We start from the raw sequence: 20,230 nt of genomic DNA, 5'->3' as shown, positions 1-20,230 counted from the left end.
ACTCGTTTTCACAATCTATGCCTGCTCGTTCTGAGGAACATCACGGAGTTGTTACTTCACCGCAGTGGCCGCAAATGCTGCTGCTGCAGAACTGTTAGCAGACCCCGTCTCCTTGAGCCTGGAGACATTTTATCTCTTGATTGCTGGGTGTGGCATCACGTCTCTTGATTGCTCCACCACAGCTGAGTGGCATCATCTGAGTCAGCAAGAGCAGCAAGTAGTTTCAGCTCTTCCTCTTGGCTCTTGCTCTGGCATAACAGGCTTCCCACATTTCCCCCTTTCTTGTTTATTGTAACATGTGTGTCACAAGCAGTAAGATTACCAATAAAGTCTGATGTTAAACCAGCAAACAAGGCAGTAAAGATTTCTCTGATAAATGCACGCGTCCCCGGAGGTCGGCGCTCGTCGGCATGTATTAGCTCTAGAATTACCACAGTTATCCAAGGAGCGGGAAAGGAGTGACCAAAGGAACCATAACTGACTTAATGAGCCATCCACAGTTTCACTGCACCGCCCGTGTGTACTTAGACATGCATGGATTAAGCTTTGAGACAAGCAGATGCTACTGGCAGGATCAACCAGGTAAGTACTGAAAAGCAGTTTTACTTTATGTTGCTCTGCTTGTACCCCCCCCCTTTTTTTTTTCACTTTTGTTTGAATTTTTGTTTGAATTTTTGTATTTTTTATTTTTTTTTTAATTTTTGATTTTTTTGTGATCATTGACTATCATGAGCTCCAGATATTTTATCTCTTCAAAGATTCCACGAGCTTCTGCTCTCTTTCTTTTCTTCTCCTCAGCCACTGTAGTTCAGACTGAAAGGGCCATTCAGAACTAGATTCAGTCTCAAGGTCCTGCAACTGCTTGGAAGCTTGTGTTCCCTAAGTTCTTTGGATGTGTCCTGCTTTGGCCCAAACCAGGCCAATTTTCCTTTCAGTGATTTTTACTTTCAGCTAAGTCTCTTCAGTCTCTGCCCAGAGAGGCTGTGGAGTCTCGTTCTCATTCAAAACCAGCCTGGACACGTTCCTGTGTGACATGATCTAGGTAATCCTGCTCTGGCAGGGGATTGGACTAGATGATCTTTGGAGGTCCCTTCCAATCCCGAACATTCTGTGATTCTGGGGGATTCTGTGTTTTCTGTTGTCATTGATATTGGTTTCTTGATTTTATTAAATCTGTTCAATTTTAACGCACGACTCTCCCTCTTTTTCCCAATTTCCTTCCTCGGTTGGGGAAGGGACATTGGGTGAGAGAAAAACTCTTATTGTTCAGCCTGGGTGCGGGTTAAACGAAGACAGCAGGGAACACAAAACACAGTCCCCCACCTTCAGGGAGTTTTCCTCAAGTTTGCCCTTGGACTCTTTGCAAAGGCTCATTCACTGCGCCCGTGCGAGCCGCCTGCCCTCAGACAAGAGCAATGAGCCATCTCTAACGAGGGCCAGTTTCTCTGCAGGGCTCTGAATGAAGCCTTTGGGGACAGGTCTCTCAGGCGTTCGTCCCCACAGAGACGTGTGTGTGGTGACACAAACGCGAGCCAGGCTGCGTGGCAGGTCGCTCGCTTCCCACACAGCCCCACGCCTTTGGCCATACCCAGCAGAGCTGCGGTGCATCTCCTGGGTGTGATCCCCAAAAGCATTGTGACGCCACCAGAGCGTCACCGTGACCCCCGTGATGTCATTCCTTTTGAAGCACGGGGCGGTCCCAAAGAGCCACAGTGCTGTCCTTGAGCGTGGGGGACAGACATCTGCGGGCGGGGGGACGAAGGATCCCCATCCTGCGGGCTGCCAGAGCGGATCTGCCCGACAGGGACGCCGGCAGGGTCCGGGGCGCCGGTCCTGACCCGTCACACCCCCACACTTGTGCTGCCCTCGCCGAGAAGCCACGAACCGCTTTCCTGCCTTCCCAATTCCTGCCTGCACGTCTCGCAGAGGTCACTCCCCACCCTACCCGCAGCCCAGGAGCACACAGACATGCCCTTGGTGTCACCCAGCTGCCCGGGGACGGCCCTGGCTGTTTGCGGCAGCCCACGCGCAGCCTCCGGGCACAGCGGGCACCTCCTTAGCGCTTCACTGCAGCACCTTTGCTGCTCCCTGCAGCTCGTGTCTCCCGGGCAGCTCACGAGCTTCGTATCTCTCTCATTTGCAGCAAGGGATGGAGTCGGGGGAGGACTTGGCAGAACAGGGCACCTCTTCCCCTGCTGCCAGCACCAGCCAGGCGCCCCAGGCCGCGCCGACGGATGCCGCTGAGGACCCGACCTGCCCAGTCTGCCTGGACACCGACGAGGGCCAAGCCTGCATGAGCTGGTGCAGGCACTGCTTCTGTTTTGCCTGCGTACTGGAGTGGTCCCGCACCAGAGTCGTGTGCTCAAACTGCCAGCGGCCTGTTCGCCACGTCTTCCCCCAGCTGGGAGCCCACGACAATGTGGTGCACGACATCACAGGCCACGAGAACAGGGGGAGATCTCGAAGCCGCTCTGAGCAAAGGAGGCGGCGGTGTTCCTCAGGCCGCCGGCACTGCAGCTCTGCCAGCAGAGACCGGTGGGGAGGCCGGGGTTCCTCCAGGGTTCGGCGCGCGACAAGGAGCCGGTCCCGGCACACGTCCCACAGCACCGGGGGCCGAGCTCAGCAGGAGCACTCCTGGAGCCATCACAGCAGACGACGGTGGTGGAGCAAGGATGGGGTGCGTCCCGGTGTGTGGGGTAGCCAATGGGGCCGGTCCCCCAGGCCAGGCCAGCCATTCCACAGAGGACCCCTGGGCACCGCGGCCCATGACTCCTCTGCAAGGCGCAGGCAGTGGAGGAGCAGGGATGCTGATGAGGGACGAGCTACCAGGCCCCAACGGGACGTCCCGGCCTTCTCAGAAAGGAGCCGGTCCCAGCGCAGGTCCCGCAGCACCAGGGGCCGAGCTCGCTGGGAACACTCCCAGGGCCAGCACAGCAGACGACCGCGGCGCAGCAGGGACAGGCAGCGTTCCCGTGCGTGGGAGAGGCAACGGAGCCGCTCCCCCAGGTGAGGCCAGCCATTCCACATAGGGCACCCGCACACCGCGGCCCACAGCTCGTACACAAAGCACAGGCTGTGGAGGAGCAGGGACGCTGATGAGGGCCGAGCTACAAGGCCCGAACGGGACGTCCCGGCCTCCTCGGGGATGAGCCTGTCCCGGCACAGGTCCCACAGCCATGCCGGGCACAGGGCCAGGTAGCACGCCCCACCAAGAAGGCAAACACAAAACTCGCCCCCTGACCGTCGTCTCATGGGGCAGTGCGACGAGCCCAGGGACACACAAGGCCCTCGAGGTGGTGGCTTCGCGGCACACGGACCGTGGCAGTGGGACAGTCGCAACCTGGGCTCTCTCCAACTCTGGCAGCGAACAGGATCAAGCCAGCCCCGCTGCTCCTGCTGAGGAACGCAATCCAGAAAGCCCTCCTCTCTTCTCCTCCCGTGGCAAATCACGGAGGCGAGGAGGTGGGAAGGGACCTCTGGAGATCATCTCAGCCAAGCGCGCTGCTCCAGTAGAGGCAGCCAGAGCAGGCTGCCCAGGGCCGCGTCCAGTCGGGCTTTGAGGATCTGGGAGGATGGAGCCTCCAGAACCCTCTGGGCAACCTGTTCCAGGGCTTGACCTCCTCCCAAATAAACAAGATCTGCATTACGCTTAGCGAGAGGTTCCTTTAGTTCAGTTTGTGCCTGGTGTCTCTTGTCCTGTCACTGGATAGCACTGAGTAGGGACTGGAGCCCCTCTGCCCCCACAAGCATGGGCTGAGTGCAGGAGCGGCGGGGCCTGGGCCTGGGGAGTGCAGGTTGTGACAGCAGAGGACAGGGAAGGGGGCGAGGACCCGCTGAGCTTCTCTGCTGCTCCTGTTCACGCCTGGGGCCTTGAGGCCTCCTGGCTTTGTGTCCGTGGAGGGGAGCACGAGGGACACTCCTCCACAACGCCCTTCCCCGAGAGTAACCCAGTGCTTCCAAGGGGCAGGTGGTGACCTGTGCTGGTAGCGCCAAAGGGCTGGGGCTTTGCGGGTGTCCTGGCTTCAGTGGGATTTGGTTTCAGGCTGTGGCCAGCCGTGGTAAGCAAGGCCCTGAGCAGTTAAATGCAGGACAGCTGCCCCAGGCTGGCCCACAGCTGTATTCTAGAGCATTGACATGGAGCTCACTAGAAAAGGGAGGGCTTGTGTGGAGAGGTGGGGTTGGTTTTGCTCTCCTACCTTCTAGCCTCCCTTTTGCTCATTGCCAGCAATTGGTATTCCTGGAAGAACCAGCTGCAACTCCGTAGCTAACTCTACTTCCGTGTGTTACTGAATGCCTTCTTTGCCTCTGTCTCTACTGCTGGAGGCTGTCCTGAGGACCCCCGGACCCCTGAGGCCCCAGAGGAAGTCAGGATAGAGAAGGAGTCTGTCTTGGTTCATGAGGGCTGGGTCAGGGACCAATTTAGCAACCTGGACACCCATAAATCCATGGGCCCTGAAGGGATGCACCCGCGGGTGCTGAGGGAGCTGGTGGAAGTCATTGCTAGGCCACTCTCCATCATCTTTGCTAAGTCGTGGGCAACAGGAGAGGTGCCTGAGGACTGGAGGAAAGCGAATGTCACTCCAGTCTTCAAAAAGGGCAAGAAGGAGGACCCGGGTAACTATAGACCGGTCAGCCTCACCTCCATCCCTGGAAAGGTGATGGAACAACTTGTCCTTGGTGCTGTCTCTAGGTACATCAAAGATAGGAGGATCATTAGGGGCACTCAGCACGGCTTCACCAAGGGGAAGTCATGCTTAACCAACTTGATAGCCTTTTATGAGGATGTAACCCGGTGGATAGATGATGGTAAAGCCGTGGATGTGGTCTATCTCGATTTCAGTAGAGCGTTTGACATGGTCTCCCACAGCATCCTCGCAGTTAAACTGAGGAAGTGTGGTCTGGATGATCGGGTGGTGAGGTGGATTGTGAACTGGCTGAAGGAAAGAAGCCAGAGAGTGGTGGTCAATGGGACAGAGCCCAGTTGGAGGCCTGTGTCTAGCGGAGTCCCTCAAGGTTCGGTACTGGGACCAGTTCTATTCAATATATTCATTAATGACTTGGATGAGGGAATAGAGTGCACTGTCAGCAAGTTCGCTGATGACACCCAACTGGGAGGAGTGGCTGACGCACTGGAAGGCTGCGCAGCCATTCAGAGAGACCTGGACAGGCTGGAGAGTTGGGCGGGGAGAAATTTAATGAAATATAAGAAGGGCAAGTGTAGAGTCCTGCATCTGGGCAAGAACAACCCCATGTACCAGTACAAGTTGGGGACAGAGCTGTTGGAGAGCAGCGTAGGGGAAAGGGACCTGGGGGTCCTAGTGGACAGCAGGATGACCATGAGCCAGCAATGTGCCTTTGTGGCCAAGAAGGCTAATGGCATCCTGGGGTGTATTAGAAGGGGTGTGGTTAGTAGGTCAAGAGAGGTTCACCTCCCCCTCTACTCTGCCCTGGTGAGGCCGCATCTGGAATATTGTGTCCATTTCTGGGCCCCTCAGTTCAAGAAGGACAGGGAACTGCTAGAGAGAGTCCAGCGCAGAGCCACGAAGATGATTAAGGGGGTGGAACATCTCCCTTATGAGGAGAGGCTGAGGGAGCTGGGTCTCTTTAGCTTGGAGAAGAGGAGACTGAGGGGTGACCTCATTAATGTTTATAAATATGTAAAGGGCAAGTGTCAAGAGGCTGGAGCCAGGCTCTTCTCAGTGACATCCCTTGACAGGACAAGGGGCAATGGGTGCAAGCTGGAACACAGGAGGTTCCACATAAATAGGAGGAAAAACTTCTTTACAGTGAGGGTGACCGAACACTGGAACAGGCTGCCCAGAGAGCTTGTGGAGTCTCCTTCTCTGGGAACATTCAAAACCAGCCTGGACGCGTTCCTGTGTGACATGATACAGGTAATCCTGCTCTGGCAAGGGATTGGACTAGATGATCTTTGGAGGTCCCTTCCAATCCCGAACATTCTGTGATTCTGGGGGATTCTGTGTTTTCTGTTGTCATTGATATTGGTTTCTTGATTTTATTAAATCTGTTCAATTTTAATGCACGACTCTCCTTCTTTTTCCCAATTTCCTTCCTCGGTTGGGGAAGGGACATTGGGTGAGAGAAAAACTCTTATTGTTCAGCCTGGGTGCGGGTTAAACGAAGACAGCGGGGAACACAAAACACAGTCCCCCACCTTCAGGGAGTTTTCCTCAAGTTTGCCCTTGGACTCTTTGCAAAGGCTCATTCACTGCGCCCGTGCGAGCCGCCTGCCCTCAGACAAGAGCAATGAGCCATCTCTAACGAGGGCCAGTTTCTCTGCAGGGCTCTGAATGAAGCCTTTGGGGACAGGTCTCTCAGGCGTTCGTCCCCACAGAGACGTGTGTGTGGTGACACAAACGCGAGCCAGGCTGCGTGGCAGGTCGCTCGCTTCCCACACAGCCCCACGCCTTTGGCCATACCCAGCAGAGCTGCGGTGCATCTCCTGGGTGTGATCCCCAAAAGCATTGTGACGCCACCAGAGCGTCACCGTGACCCCCGTGATGTCATTCCTTTTGAAGCACGGGGCGGTCCCAAAGAGCCACAGTGCTGTCCTCGAGCGTGGGGGACAGACGTCTGCGGGCGGGGGGACGAAGGATCCCCATCCTGCGGGCTGCCTGAGGGCGCAGAGCGGATCTGCCTGACAGGGACGCCGGCAGGGTCCGGGGCGCCGGTCCTGACCCGTCACACCCCCACACTTGTGCTGCCCTCGCCGAGAAGCCACGAACCGCTTTCCTGCCTTCCCAATTCCTGCCTGCACGTCTCGCAGAGGTCACTCCCCACCCTACCCGCAGCCCAGGAGCACACAGACATGCCCTTGGTGTCACCCAGCTGCCCGGGGACGGCCCTGGCTGTTTGCGGCAGCCCACGCGCAGCCTCCGGGCACAGCGGGCACCTCCTTAGCGCTTCACTGCAGCACCTTTGCTGCTCCCTGCAGCTCGTGTCTCCCGGGCAGCTCACGAGCTTCGTATCTCTCTCATTTGCAGCAAGGGATGGAGTCGGGGGAGGACTTGGCAGAACGGGGCACCTCTTCCCCTGCTGCCAGCACCAGCCAGGCGCCCCAGGCCGCGCCGACGGATGCCGCTGAGGACCCGACCTGCCCAGTCTGCCTGGACACCGACGAGGGCCAAGCCTGCATGAGCTGGTGCAGGCACTGCTTCTGTTTTGCCTGCGTACTGGAGTGGTCCCGCACCAGAGTCGTGTGCTCAAACTGCCAGCGGCCTGTTCGCCACGTTTTCCCCCAGCTGGGAGCCCACGACAATGTGGTGCACGACATCACAGGCCACGAGAACAGGGGGAGATCTCGAAGCCGCTCTGAGCAAAGGAGGCGGCGGTGTTCCTCAGGCCGCCGGCACTGCAGCTCTGCCAGCAGAGACCGGTGGGGAGGCCGGGGTTCCTCCAGGGTTCGGCGCGCGACAAGGAGCCGGTCCCGGCACACGTCCCACAGCACCGGGGGCCGAGCTCAGCAGGAGCACTCCCGGAGCCATCACAGCAGACGACGGTGGTGGAGCAGGGATGGGGTGCGTCCCCGTGCCAATGGGGCCGGTCCCCCAGGCCAGGCCAGCCATTCCACAGAGGACCCCCGGGCACCGCGGCCCATGACTCCTCTGCAAGGCGCAGGCAGTGGAGGAGCAGGGATGCTGATGAGGGACGAGCTACCAGGCCCCAACGGGACGTCCTGGCCTTCTCAGAAAGGAGCCGGTCCCAGCGCAGGTCCCGCAGCACCAGGGGCCGAGCTCGCTGGGAGCACTCCCAGGGCCAGCACAGCAGACGACCGCGGCGCAGCAGGGACAGGCAGCGTTCCCGTGCGTGGGAGAGGCAACGGAGCCGCTCCCCCAGGTGAGGCCAGCCATTCCACATAGGGCACCCGCACACCGCGGCCCACAGCTCGTACACAAAGCACAGGCTGTGGAGGAGCAGGGACACTGATGAGGGCCGAGCTACAAGGCCCGAACGGGACGTCCCGGCCTCCTCGGGGATGAGCCCGTCCCGGCGCAGGTCCCACAGCCATGCCGAGCACAGGGCCAGGTAGCACGCCCCACCAAGAAGGCAAACACAAAACTCGCCCCCTGACCGTCGTCTCATGGGGCAGTGCGACGAGCCCAGGGACACACAAGGCCCTCGAGGTGGTGGCTTCGCGGCACACGGACCGTGGCAGTGGGACAGTCGCAACCTGGGCTCTCTCCAACTCTGGCAGCGAACAGGATCAAGCCAGCCCCGCTGCTCCTGCTGAGGAACGCAATCCAGAAAGCCCTCCTCTCTTCTCCTCCCATGACAAATCACGGAGGCGAGGAGGTGGGAAGGGACCTCTGGAGATCATCTCAGCCAAGCGCGCTGCTCCAGTAGAGGCAGCCAGAGCAGGCTGCCCAGGGCCGCGTCCAGTCGGGCTTTGAGGATCTGGGAGGATGGAGCCTCCAGAACCCTCTGGGCAACCTGTTCCAGGGCTTGACCTCCTCCCAAATAAACAAGATCTGCATTACGCTTAGCGAGAGGGAGCTGGTGGAAGTCATTGCTAGGCCACTCTCCATCATCTTTGCTAAGTCGTGGGCAACAGGAGAGGTGCCTGAGGACTGGAGGAAAGCGAATGTCACTCCAGTCTTCAAAAAGGGCAAGAAGGAGGACCCGGGTAACTATAGACCGGTCAGCCTCACCTCCATCCCCGGAAAGGTGATGGAACAACTTGTCCTTGGTGCTGTCTCTAGGTACATCAAAGATAGGAGGATCATTAGGGGCACTCAGCATGGCTTCACCAAGGGGAAGTCATGCTTAATCAACTTGATAGCCTTTTATGAGGATGTAACCCGGTGGATAGATGATGGTAAAGCCGTGGATGTGTCTATCTCGATTTCAGTAGAGCGTTTGACATGGTCTCCCACAGCATCCTCGCAGCTAAACTGAGGAGGTGTGGTCTGGATGATCGGGTAGTGAGGTGGATTGTGAACTGGCTGAAGGCAAGAAGCCAGAGAGTGGTGGTCAATGGGACAGAGCCCAGTTGGAGGCCTGTGTCTAGCGGAGTCCCTCAAGGTTCGGTACTGGGACCAGTTCTATTCAATATATTCATTAATGACTTGGATGAGGGAATAGAGTGCACTGTCAGCAAGTTCGCTGATGTCACCAAACTGGGAGGAGTGGCTGATGCACTGGAAGGCTGCGCAGCCATTCAGAGAGACCTGGACAGGCTGGAGAGTTGGGCGGGGAGAAATTTAATGAAATATAACAAGGGCAAGTGTAGAGTCCTGCATCTGGGCAAGAACAACCCCATGTACCAGTACAAGTTGGGGACAGAGCTGTCGGAGAGCAGCGTAGGGGAAAGGGACCTGGGGGTCCTAGTGGACAGCAGGATGACCATGAGCCAGCAATGTGCCTTTGTGGCCAAGAAGGCTAATGGCATCCTGGGGTGTATTAGAAGGGGTGTGGTTAGTAGGTCAAGAGAGGTTCACCTCCCCCTCTACTCTGCCCTGGTGAGGCCGCATCTGGAATATTGTGTCCATTTCTGGGCCCCTCAGTTCAAGAAGGACAGGGAACTGCTAGAGAGAGTCCAGCGCAGAGCCACGAAGATGATTAAGGGGGTGGAATAGATGATCTTTCAAGATCGCTTCCAATCCCGAACATTCTGTGATTCTGTGATTCTGTCATATCAGACTGCTGAGATGAGCAGGTCTTGGAAATTTTTGAAGTTTGTAGGAGATAACTTCTTGTCACTGGTACTCACTGAGCCAACTAGGAAAGATGCCCTCCTAGATTTGCCATTTGTGAATAGAGATGGACTCATGGGGGATGTGATGGTAGGTGGCTGTCTTGGCCACAGTGATCATGAAATGGTTGAGTTTAAAATTTTCTGTGTAATAGGAAAAATGGACAGCAGAGTTTCTACCCTGGACTTCAGAAGAGCAATCTTTAAGCTATTCAGGGAGCTATTTAGCAGAGTCCCCTGGGAATCTGCTTTTGAGGCATCAGTCTTTAAGAACCATCTTTTAGGAGCACAGGAGCTGGCAATTCCACTGTGTCAGACGTCGAGCAAGAAGGGCAGAAGACCAGCTTGGCTGAACAGGGAACTCCTCGTGGAGTCAAGAGGAAAAAGGAATTGTATGATCTCTGGAAGGAATGTCAGGCTTTGCAGGAGGATTACAGAGCCGTGGTTCGTATATGAAGGGAAAAGACATGAAAGGTCAAAAATCAATTAGCGTTGAAACTGGTCGGTGTTGTGTCAGATAACAAAAAAAAAGACTTTTTTAACGTCATTAATAGCAAGAGCAGGTCTAAAGAAAACATTGGACCCATACTTGTTGAAGATGGTCATCTGACTAACAGGGATGAAGAAAAAGCAGAGGCACTCACTGCTTTTTGCCTCAGTCTTCAATAATACAATAATAGAGCTTGTGCTGCCCGGTCCCCTGAGTTGGAGGACCATGAGTGTGAGAACAGTGACTCTCCATTTGTGGACACTGAAATTGTCAGGGACCAGCTGTACCAGCTGAATGTTCAGAAGTCCCTGGAGCCTGCTGGCATTCATCCCAGAGTACTGAAGGAGCTAGCGTATTTTATGGCAGGACCCCTCTCAACCAAAGCAAAGGTCTTGGGAGTCTGGGGAGGTCCCCGCTGACTGGAAGCTAACCAATGTTATTTCAATCTACAAGCAGGGCAAGAGAGAACACCCAGGCATCCACAGACATGTTAGTGTATCCTCAGTTCCTGGAAAAATGGTGGAGAAAATCATCCTGGGTGCTATTGAAAGGCATTTAAAGGACAATGCAATCATCAGGCACAGTTAACATGGGTTCACAAAAGGAGAGTCCTGTCTAACCAATTTTATATCTTTCTATGATGAAGTCACCTGCCTAGTTGATGAATGGAAGGTGGTGGATGTAGTTTTACTGGATTTTAGTAACGCTTTTGATACTGCCCCTCACAGCATCCTTCTGGACAAGTTGTCCAACTGTGAGATGAGCAGGTTCACGGTGCGCTGGGTGAAGAACTGGCTGAATGGCAGGGCTCGGAGGGATGTAGTGAATGGGACTACATCTGGCTGGTGACCGGTCACCAGTGGTGTTCCTCAGGGTTCAATTGTAGGATGAGTTCCATTCAGTATTTTGGTCCATCATCTGGATGCATGAGTTGAATGCACCATTAACAAGTTTGCTGATGATGCTGAACTGTGAGGTGCCATTGGCTCTCTTGAGGGACAAGATGCCTTGCAGAAGGATCTAGATAGATTGGGGCATTGGGCAGTGATTAATGGGATGAAATATAACAGGTCCAAATGCCGGATTCTTCATCTAGGGTGGAGTAACACTGGGCACAAGTAGAAATATGGAGAGGAGTGGCTGGGGAGCAGCCCTGTAGACAGGGATCTGGGGATGCTGGTTGACAGCAGGCTCAACAGGAGTCAGCAGTGTGCCCTGGCAGCCAAGAGGGCAAACCACATCCTGGGGTGCACCAAACGCAGTGTAACCAGCCAGTCAAGAGAGGTGGTTATCCTACTGTATTTAGCGTTGGTGCAGCCTCACCTGGAGTACTGTGCGCAGTTGTGGGCCCCACAGTTTAAAAAGGGTGCTGAGGTCATTGAATGTGTTCAGAGGAAGGCAACAAAGCTGGTGACGGGGCCGGAAGGAGTGTCCTTTGAGGAGCGGCTAAAAGCTTTGGGTTTGTCTGGCTGTCTGCCCAGCAGCTCACAGGGTGCTGTGCTTTGGACTTATTACTAAACCAGCACTGATAATACAGCAGTGTTTTGGCTGCTGATGCGCAGTCCTTGCGGAGCATGAAGGCTCTCTCTTTCTCACAGAAGATAGGCTGGGGGTACACAAGAGGTTGGCAGGGGCATAGCTGGAAAAGCTGACCCAACATGATCAAAGGGCTATTCCATGCCATATGATGTCGTGCTCAGAAAAAACCCTCAAGGAAAGAAGGAGGAAGGGGCTCATTCTTGGTCATGACAACTGTCTTCCCACGTAACCGAGACATGAGATGAAGCCCTGCCTTCCTGGAAATGGCTAAACCTGCCTGCGATGGGAAGCAGGGAACGAAGTCCTGATTTTGCAGCCCCTCAGGCAGCCCCTGTCATTGGCTGGCAGGACTGGCCACCCATCCTGGTGTCCCAAGGGGCACATCACAAAAGAAGCCCCTGTCATTTCCTACAGGGAGGCTGCCACTTCCGACAGCCTCATTCCCCACATCTTTTCATCATGCATTGTGATTGGCTGGCAGCCATTTCTTCACATCATCATACCCACATTTCTCAGGCAGCCCTGGGCTTGGCTGCTTGTCTCCACTGGACCAGGAAGTGCTCAGGTATAAAAATATATACATTTATATGAAATATATATATATATATAAAAAAATATGTCTGTAAAATGGAGTGTATAATTAAATTAATAAGTTTATTTAAAAATAGAATGGTATTTTTATATATATACTGCTATATATGTCTATATGTCTATACATTTATAGATATATGAACATTTATAAAGCTATAGAAATTAAATTAATAGGACCACAAAAGCATAGGTATGAAATGGATAAAACCTTCTTTAATAAGATCTAATGGACTGAATAATTAAAGTTTAAATGTGAATAAAAACAAAGGAAAAAGCCAGGTCGGGATCTCCCACCTTATCAGGCTGCAGAAGAAGCCCCGACAGGTCTGGGGTAGGGGGGGAACTCAAGAGGGTGGAAGGGTGCCTGAAAGGCTGTGGGGCATGGACAAGCTGGAACATGCTCAAGGGCTACGGCCCCCTTCTGGGAGGCCTCCAAGGAACCCCCATAACAAATCCTGTCATGTGCAAAGGGCCCCGTCCTGTGAGCTGAACTGGGAGGCGCCCACATCCCAGTCCAGCCCAGCAGGGCAGCCATGCAGGGTTACAGGGGCAGAGTCTGGGCTTTGCACAGTGCAGCAAGACACATGCCGTGCTGGCTGTGAAAACGGAAAACCAGGACAAAATGCCAACCTCAGAAGAACACGTTCATGGGAACAGAGAGGAAAAGACCCGAAGGGGATCCCCAAAAAGAACCACATGAATGAGAAAAAACAGCCCACGGGCCTGTGAACTGCAAAGTGCATTTTGAGGTGTCACACTAAGAAGATGGGGGTTGTGGGGAGCCCCCTTTTGCCCATGTTTGTGAGGGATCTCACAGATCCCTGTAAGACCATTGTGGGGTGCAGGCTGTGCTACATGTTCTGCCTTGTCCTTAGGGTGATGACCTGATCGAACGTTTCAAAAAACTGCAGGTGACTGAGTGAGGGGAGAAGTCAGGAGTGGGCTGGGACTTGGCCAGGTCCACCTGAGCCACATCAGCCAAACCCAGTACACTATGTGTATGTCACATCAAGGGATGGGGAAGGGGGTGGTGGTGGTTGATGTAAGTTCAGTGAATACTGCAGGACCTGAGCAGTATACAAATAGTCTGGACTAAGGGGTGGAGATTGTCCTGGGTCTGGCTGGGATGGAGTTCATTTTCTTGACAGCCGCTCGTATGGGGCTGTGCTTTGTGCTGGTTCCTAAACAGTGCTGATAACACACTGATGTTGTAGCTGTTGCTGATCAGTGCCGGCGTAGCGTCAGGGCCTTCTCTCTTTCTCATTCTGACCCCACAGCGAGGAGGCTGGCGGTGGGCAAGAAGCAAGGAGGAGACAAAGTCAGGACAGCTGACCCAACTGGATTAACGAGCTATTCCATGCCATATGGCGTCTTGTTAACAAATATAACTGCAAGGGGAGTTTCTCCAAAGTAGCCATTGCTCAGAGACTGGCTGGGCATCGGCCTGCTGGTGTGGGTGATTGCTTCTCCATCCCTTGTTTCCTTATCTGTTTTTCCCTCCACTTACTAAACTGTGTTGCTCTTCACCCATGAGTTTTGCTCTCGCTTTTGCCCTTCCCATTGTCTCCCCCACCCTGCTGTGGGGAGGGAGTGCGTGGCTGGGTGGGAGTTTAGCTGCTGGCTGGGATCACTCCACCACATGAGCACACAGCAAATAGGTTGGTATGTGCTTGTGAGGTCACTGCTGCATGAGCAGCTGATGGGCCATTAGTAGCCTCATGGCTTGAGTAGGAGCTTGTGAGGTCACTGGAGACTGAATACTTCAACGAGTACATGGGAAATAGGGGGATATGTGCTTGTGAGGTCACTCTCGGCTGAGCAGATGATAGGCCCAGAGCAGGCCCACAGACTGTGTAGGTTGTTGTGAGGTCACTGCATCCTGAACAGACGACAGGGCAAGAGCAGGCACATGGTCTGTGTGGGTGGTTGTGAGGTCACTGATTCCCGAGTAGCTGACAGGCCAGGCGAAGGCCAAAAGCTTGTGTAGGGGTTTGTGACATCATTAGTGTCGGAATGCCTCATAGGCCAGGAGAAGGCCCGTGGCTTGTGCAGGTTCTTGTGAGGTCACTCATGCCTGAGTAGCTAATAGGCCAGGAGCAGGCTTATGAGTTGTGTAGGTGCAGGTGAGGCTACTGGTGCCTGAGTAGATGATAGGCCAGGGGCTGGCACACGGCTTGTGAATGTGCTTGTGATGTCAGTGGTGCCTGAATACCTGATAAGCCAGGAACAGGCCCACGGCAGTTGTAGATGCTATGACAGCACCTGTGGCCGAGTAGAGGATAGGCCAGGAGTATGCACATGGCTTGTGTACGAGTTTGTGATTTCACTGGTGCTGGGGTAGGTTTTGGTGAAAAGCAGGCATATGGCGTGTGTGGGTGCTTCTGATGTCATCAACATAATACTTAGACCCCACACAAACATGGCTTTTTGGAAGAACCATCACCAGCAGAAGCCCGTGCACAACACACACACACGTGACAGTGTAACTCATGAGCTCACAGCAGCAGAAGCAGGAGAGTGTGAGGTCTGTAACCCATGAGGACACAGCAATGGCAGCAGGAGGGTGTGAGGTCACGGTCAGTGTAACCCATGAGCACACAGCGATGGCAGCAGGAGGGTGTGAGGTCATGTCACCAATGGCATCCCGTGGCCATAGGGCACTCTGGGAGTTTTCCTTGGGGGTACTGGGGGTGGGAGAGGGAGCTGAATGTCTCAGGACTGGTGAGGAGAAGGGAGGAAGCTGATGTACAGACCAGGAGGGGCACCCCATGGGGTGAACGTGCCATGGCCTGCCTCGCTGCTTGCAGGGTCAAACCTGCACTCCCAGAGAAGTGCTGGGGCCCCTGGAGCCAAGGGAGGTGCCTGGTCCTTGTCCCCAGAGAGCACGGGCTATGACGATGCTGAAGAGGTGTCTCTGGCACATCCCCCTGAGGACACAGAGGCTGTGACACCGGAGCTCAGTGCACAGCGGTCCCTGAGCCCCGGGCCAGGAGAGCCCGTCCCTGCCGTGCAGCTGGGTGCAGCCGGGAGGGAGGAGAGGTCTGTGCAGCTGGGAGAGCCGTGAGCTCCAGGGAACCGCCTCCCTTTTCCCACGGGCAGCACAAACAGCCGGGCATTTCCTCTGTTTTTATACCCTGTTTTTACGCCTTTCCTCCATATTTGTTCTTATTAAAAGCCTTTGGGGGGTCTGAGCCAGAGCTGGGGCTTGCCTGCCCAGGTGTCGAGGTGTCTTCCTGAGGATGATCAGGGGAGAAGAGCACAAAGACATGGCGATGGGGAAGGGGCACATCTCGGGGACAGCGGGCTCAGGGTCAGGCTGTGGGGCTGCGAGAGCCCATGGTCCCTGGGCAATATTCCTGCTGACAGAGACATTTCCTTCCTGCCAGCCAGAGTTTACAGCAAAAATGTCTCTCTTCAAGGTCCTGTGAAGCACCCCAGTGGGATCACCCGTCTCCTCACCCTAGTGTTCCCTAGCTGAGCTTTCCCCAGGCCCTGCCTGGGCCACCCTGGCCCCACAGTGCAGAGACCATGACAGAGCTGCTGTTTGGGGTGAGCCCTGGGCTGTGGCCACACAGTAGTGAGCCCTAAGGTGGCCGTGGTGCCCTGAACACCCCAGCCAGCCCCAGGGGGGATCATGTCCCACAGATCACCTCCCACAGTGGTTAAGAGGCAGCTCTGCCCTGGCACAGGGCGCAGAGCCGCTTGCTGGGGCACTCAGGACTGGGATTGCCCCTTCACTGGCTCTGCCAGGACCCCAGTCTCCACGGGCTGTTCCTGCTGCTTTGGGCCCTCACAGACCCCAGCGCTGCTATCACAGCCCCAGAGCTGCGTCCTGCCTGGGCAGGGGTTGTAAGGCCCCACGGCAACCCTGGGATCCCCCCTCCTGCTGTGCTTCAGCCCCCAGCCCTGCCCTCCTGCTGCCTGGACAGGGCTGTCAGCGTGGGTTTGTGTCAGGGCAGTACCTGTGTGCAGGTGCAGGAGGGATGGGAGCGGGGGTATGGGGGGACCTTTCCCTCAGAGGAGGGAGAGGCAGGCGGAGGGAGAAAGGATCCCCATGAGATGTGGGCTGCAGCCCAAAGCCATCATCCAGCCCCTGGCCTGGAGAAGGGCCTGTCTGTGAGGATGCTCACGTGGGCACATTTCCATGGCAGAGGGTGTTTTGTGTCCCTCCCCTAAAGCAGGCACTGCTGGCACCTGAGCCAGGGGCCCTCTCCCTCGGCTGGGGCTTTCACCTACCTCGGCTTCCATAGGCAGAGAAACCTCTCACGCAGGAGACAGTCAGGGAGAAGGGTCTGATACTTGGGCAGGAACCTGGAGCCCAAACTGTCCTCCCTGCTCCCACTGGTGGGTCTCCACACCCCTCCAGCTCTTCCCCAATGGGCTTCTCTACTGCAGGCTGGAAGGTGCGTTGGGTGTCCATGGCCGGGCTCCCTGCAGGGAGCAGCCACAGCTGGGTAGCACTGCAAACAGAATCACAAAATCACAGAATGGTTAAGGGTTGGGAGGGACCTCTGGAGGTCATCTAGTCCAACCCCCTGCCAAAGCAGGTTTACCTAGAGCATGTTGCAAAGAGTCATGTCCAGGCGAGTTTTGAATATGTCCAGAGAAGGAGACTCCCCACCCTCCCTGGGCAGCCTGTGCCAGGTCTCTAGCACCCTCACAGCAAAGATGTTTTTCCTCACTTTTCTCCTCACTTTCAGGTGGAACTTCCCATGTCTCAGGTTGTGCCCGTTGCCCCTTGTCCTGTCACTGGGCACCACTGAGAAGAGTCTGGCCCCCTCCTCTTGACACCCACCCCTAAGGTATTTGTAAGTGTTGATAAGATCCCCTCTCAGTCTTCTCCAGGCTGAACAGACCCAGCTCCCTCAGCCTCTCCTCATAAGAGAGATGCTTCAGTCCTCTGATCATCTTTGTAGCCCTCCGCTGGACTCTCTCCAGTAGTTCCTTGTCTTTCTTGAACTGGGGGACCCAGAACTGCACACAGTTACTCCAGGTGTGGCCTCACCAAGGCCGTGTAGAGGGGGAGGAGAACCTCCCTCAACCTGCTGGCCACACTCTTCCTAACGCACCCCAGGACACCATTGGCCTTCCTGGCCACAAGGGCACATTGCTGGCTCATGGTGAACTTGTCGTCCACCAGAACACCCAGGTCCTTCTCTGCAGAGCTGCTCTCCAGTAGATCAGCCCCCAGCCTGTACTGGTGCAGGGGGTTATTCCTCCCCACGTGCAGGACCCTACACTTGCCTTTGTTGAGCTTCATGAGGTTCCTCTCCCCCAGCTCTCCAGCCTGTCTCGCTGAATGGCAGCACAGCCTTCTGGTGTATCAGCCACCCCTCCCGGTTTGGTGTCATCAGCAAATTTGCTGAGTGTACACTCTGTTCCTTCATCCAGGTCATTGATGAATAAGTTGAACAGGACCGGACCCAGTACTGACCCCTGGGGCACACCACTAGCCACAGGCCTCCAACTACACTGAGCACCGCTGATCACAACCCTCGGGGCTCTGCCATTCAGCCAGTTCTCGATCCACCTCACAGTCCACTCACCTAACCCACACTCCCTGAGCTTTCCTATGAGGATGTTGTGGGAGACAGTGTCAAAAGCCTGGCTGAAGTCAAGGCCGATAAATTCCACTGCTCTCCCCTCATCTACCCAGCCAGTCATGTCGTCATAGAAGGCTATCAGATTGGTCAAGCATGATTTCCCCTTAGTGAATCCATGTTGACTACTTCTGGTGACCTTCTCCACATGCTTAGAGATGGCATCCAGAATGAGCTGCTCCATCACCTTTCCAGGGATGGAGGTGAGGCTGACAGGCCTGTAGTTGCCTGGGTCCTCCTTCTTATCCTTTTTAAAGACTGGAGTGACATTGGCCTTCCTCCAGTCCTCAGGAACCTCTCCTGTTCTCCATGACCTTTCAAAGATGATAGAGAGTGGTTGGGCAATAACATCTGCCAGTTCCCTCCACACTCGTGGGTGCATCCTGTCGGGACCCATAGATTTGTGGGTGTCCAGTTTGTCTAATTGATCTCTAACTTGATCCTCCTCAACCAAGGGAAAGTCTTCCTTTCTCCAGACTTTCTCTTGTACCTCCACGGTCTGGGATTCTTGAGTACTGGCCTTAGCAGTAAAGACTGAGACAAAGAAGGCATTCAGTAACTCTGCCTTCTCTGCATCCTCCGTCACCAGGGCACCCTCCTCATTCAGCAGCGGGCCCACGTTTTCCCTAGTCTTCCTTTTGCTGATGATGTACTTGAAGAAGGCCTTCTTGTTGTCCTTGATGTCCCTTGCCAGATTTAATTCCAAGCGGGCCTTGGCCTTCCTTGTCACCTCCCTGCATACTCTGACAACCTTCCTGTATTCCTCCCAAGTGGCCTGTCCCTTTTTCCACATTCTGTAGACGTCCTTCTTCCATTTCAGTTTTGTCAGAATCTCTTTGCTCATCCACGCAGGTCTCCTGCCCTCTTTGCTTGATTTCTTACTCATAGGGTTGCACCGATCTTGAGCTTGGAGGAAGTGATGTTTGAATATTGACCAGCTCTCAGGGACCCCCCTGCCCTCTAGAGCCCTAACCCATGGGATACTCCCAAGGAGGATCAGCAGGATCTGGCCCAGGAGCAGAAGAGGGGAGAAGGCGGCTGTCGTCAACAGCCTCTCCCATGACAGTGTTGCCCTGTTCCTTGCTGGGAGCTCCTCCACCCCTGGGGTGACCCTGAAGAGTGCAGGGGGAGCCCAGGCTTACACACCCCTCTACCCTGGTCCCTAGAGCTTTCCTGCTGGCAGCCCCTGGCCCTGGAGCCGGCCCCTCCATCCCCAGCCCTGGGCCCATCTCCCCCTGGAGAGATGCAGGGCTGGAGCCTGCACCGTTGGGAGTTTCCCAGGGGATGGTGGCTGTGTTTGCAGGGCCCGTGTGTGTCACCCATCACCCTGGGGGGCTCGCCCTGGGAACGCTGCTCTCCCTCGGGCTTTCCACAGCCGTGCTCTGTCCAGCGTGGGGCAGCAGTGCAGAGGGTTGGGGTCTCTCCATCACAGCCCTCAGGTAGGTCCTCTGGAGCTGCAGGAGCAAGCACAGATCTGGGGCACAGTGACAAGCCTGCATTGCTGCAAACAGATCCAGCCTGCAGGGCCAGACTGTTCAGGCCCCAAAATGCCATGAAACGGGCTCTTTCTGCCCAGCTGTGCTGCCCCTCACACACACACAGGGCCTGTGGCTCATCTGCTCAGGAGGAGGAGGCAAAGCTCTGCCAGGTGCCAGAAGAAGGGAGAATTATTACACGTGCAGGAGAGGAGAGCTCCTGGGGAGATGGCATGGGACAGAAGGTGGGCTCTTCTCCCCAGTCCCCGCCTGGGGCGGCTTGAGTCTGCAGGTCAGTCCATACCGGCGCCCACCATCCTGTGTTCAGAAGATAACCCCTCCACTCCCAGCCCCCTTCTTCTTTACTTCACTTTTATACCTCATTTCTCTGGATTTGGGCCCACTGCTCCTGGGGGCTGGGCTCCCTGCAGTAAAAGGCCGTGTCTCACACCCCATTTTGGTTGTGGGTTGATTTGGTGGGGAAACAGCACAGGCACCATCTCCTGGCCCTATCTCCTGGCCCTCTCCATCTGTGCACGGCTGTGGACAGACCTGTGTCTCCCTGTTCCCACCAGCATGCAGTGACGGAGACACCAAACCACCCCAGGAACAAGAGGTGGGTGCCAGTCCCACCAGTCCCACCTCTGCAGGGCTGTGCCTGACCTCAGTGGCTCCAGGTTCCCAGAGCCGAGGCTCTGCTCAAGCCGGGGCTGATGGCAGAGGGAAACGGACCTGGATGAGGGTCAGAGTAGGAAATGTCACTCCTCCAGCTCAGACACCCCTACCCGCTGGCACAGCCAGGTGCTTCCCACGTGGTATGGGA

General features: G+C 55.6%; 1 protein-coding gene across 1 annotated transcript in view; it reads right to left on the bottom strand.

The window, feature by feature from the left end:
- The window catches only part of LOC137675525 (scavenger receptor cysteine-rich type 1 protein M130-like), a 137,017-nt gene that overhangs the window by 75,730 nt on the left and 41,057 nt on the right, over window positions 1-20,230 (bottom strand).

The sequence above is a fragment of the Nyctibius grandis genome, chromosome 34 (genome assembly GCF_013368605.1).
Source record: "Nyctibius grandis isolate bNycGra1 chromosome 34, bNycGra1.pri, whole genome shotgun sequence".
NCBI lineage: Eukaryota > Metazoa > Chordata > Aves > Nyctibiiformes > Nyctibiidae > Nyctibius > Nyctibius grandis.
Note: the sequence above shows the minus strand (reverse complement) of the source record. Positions and strands in the feature narration are given on the sequence as shown.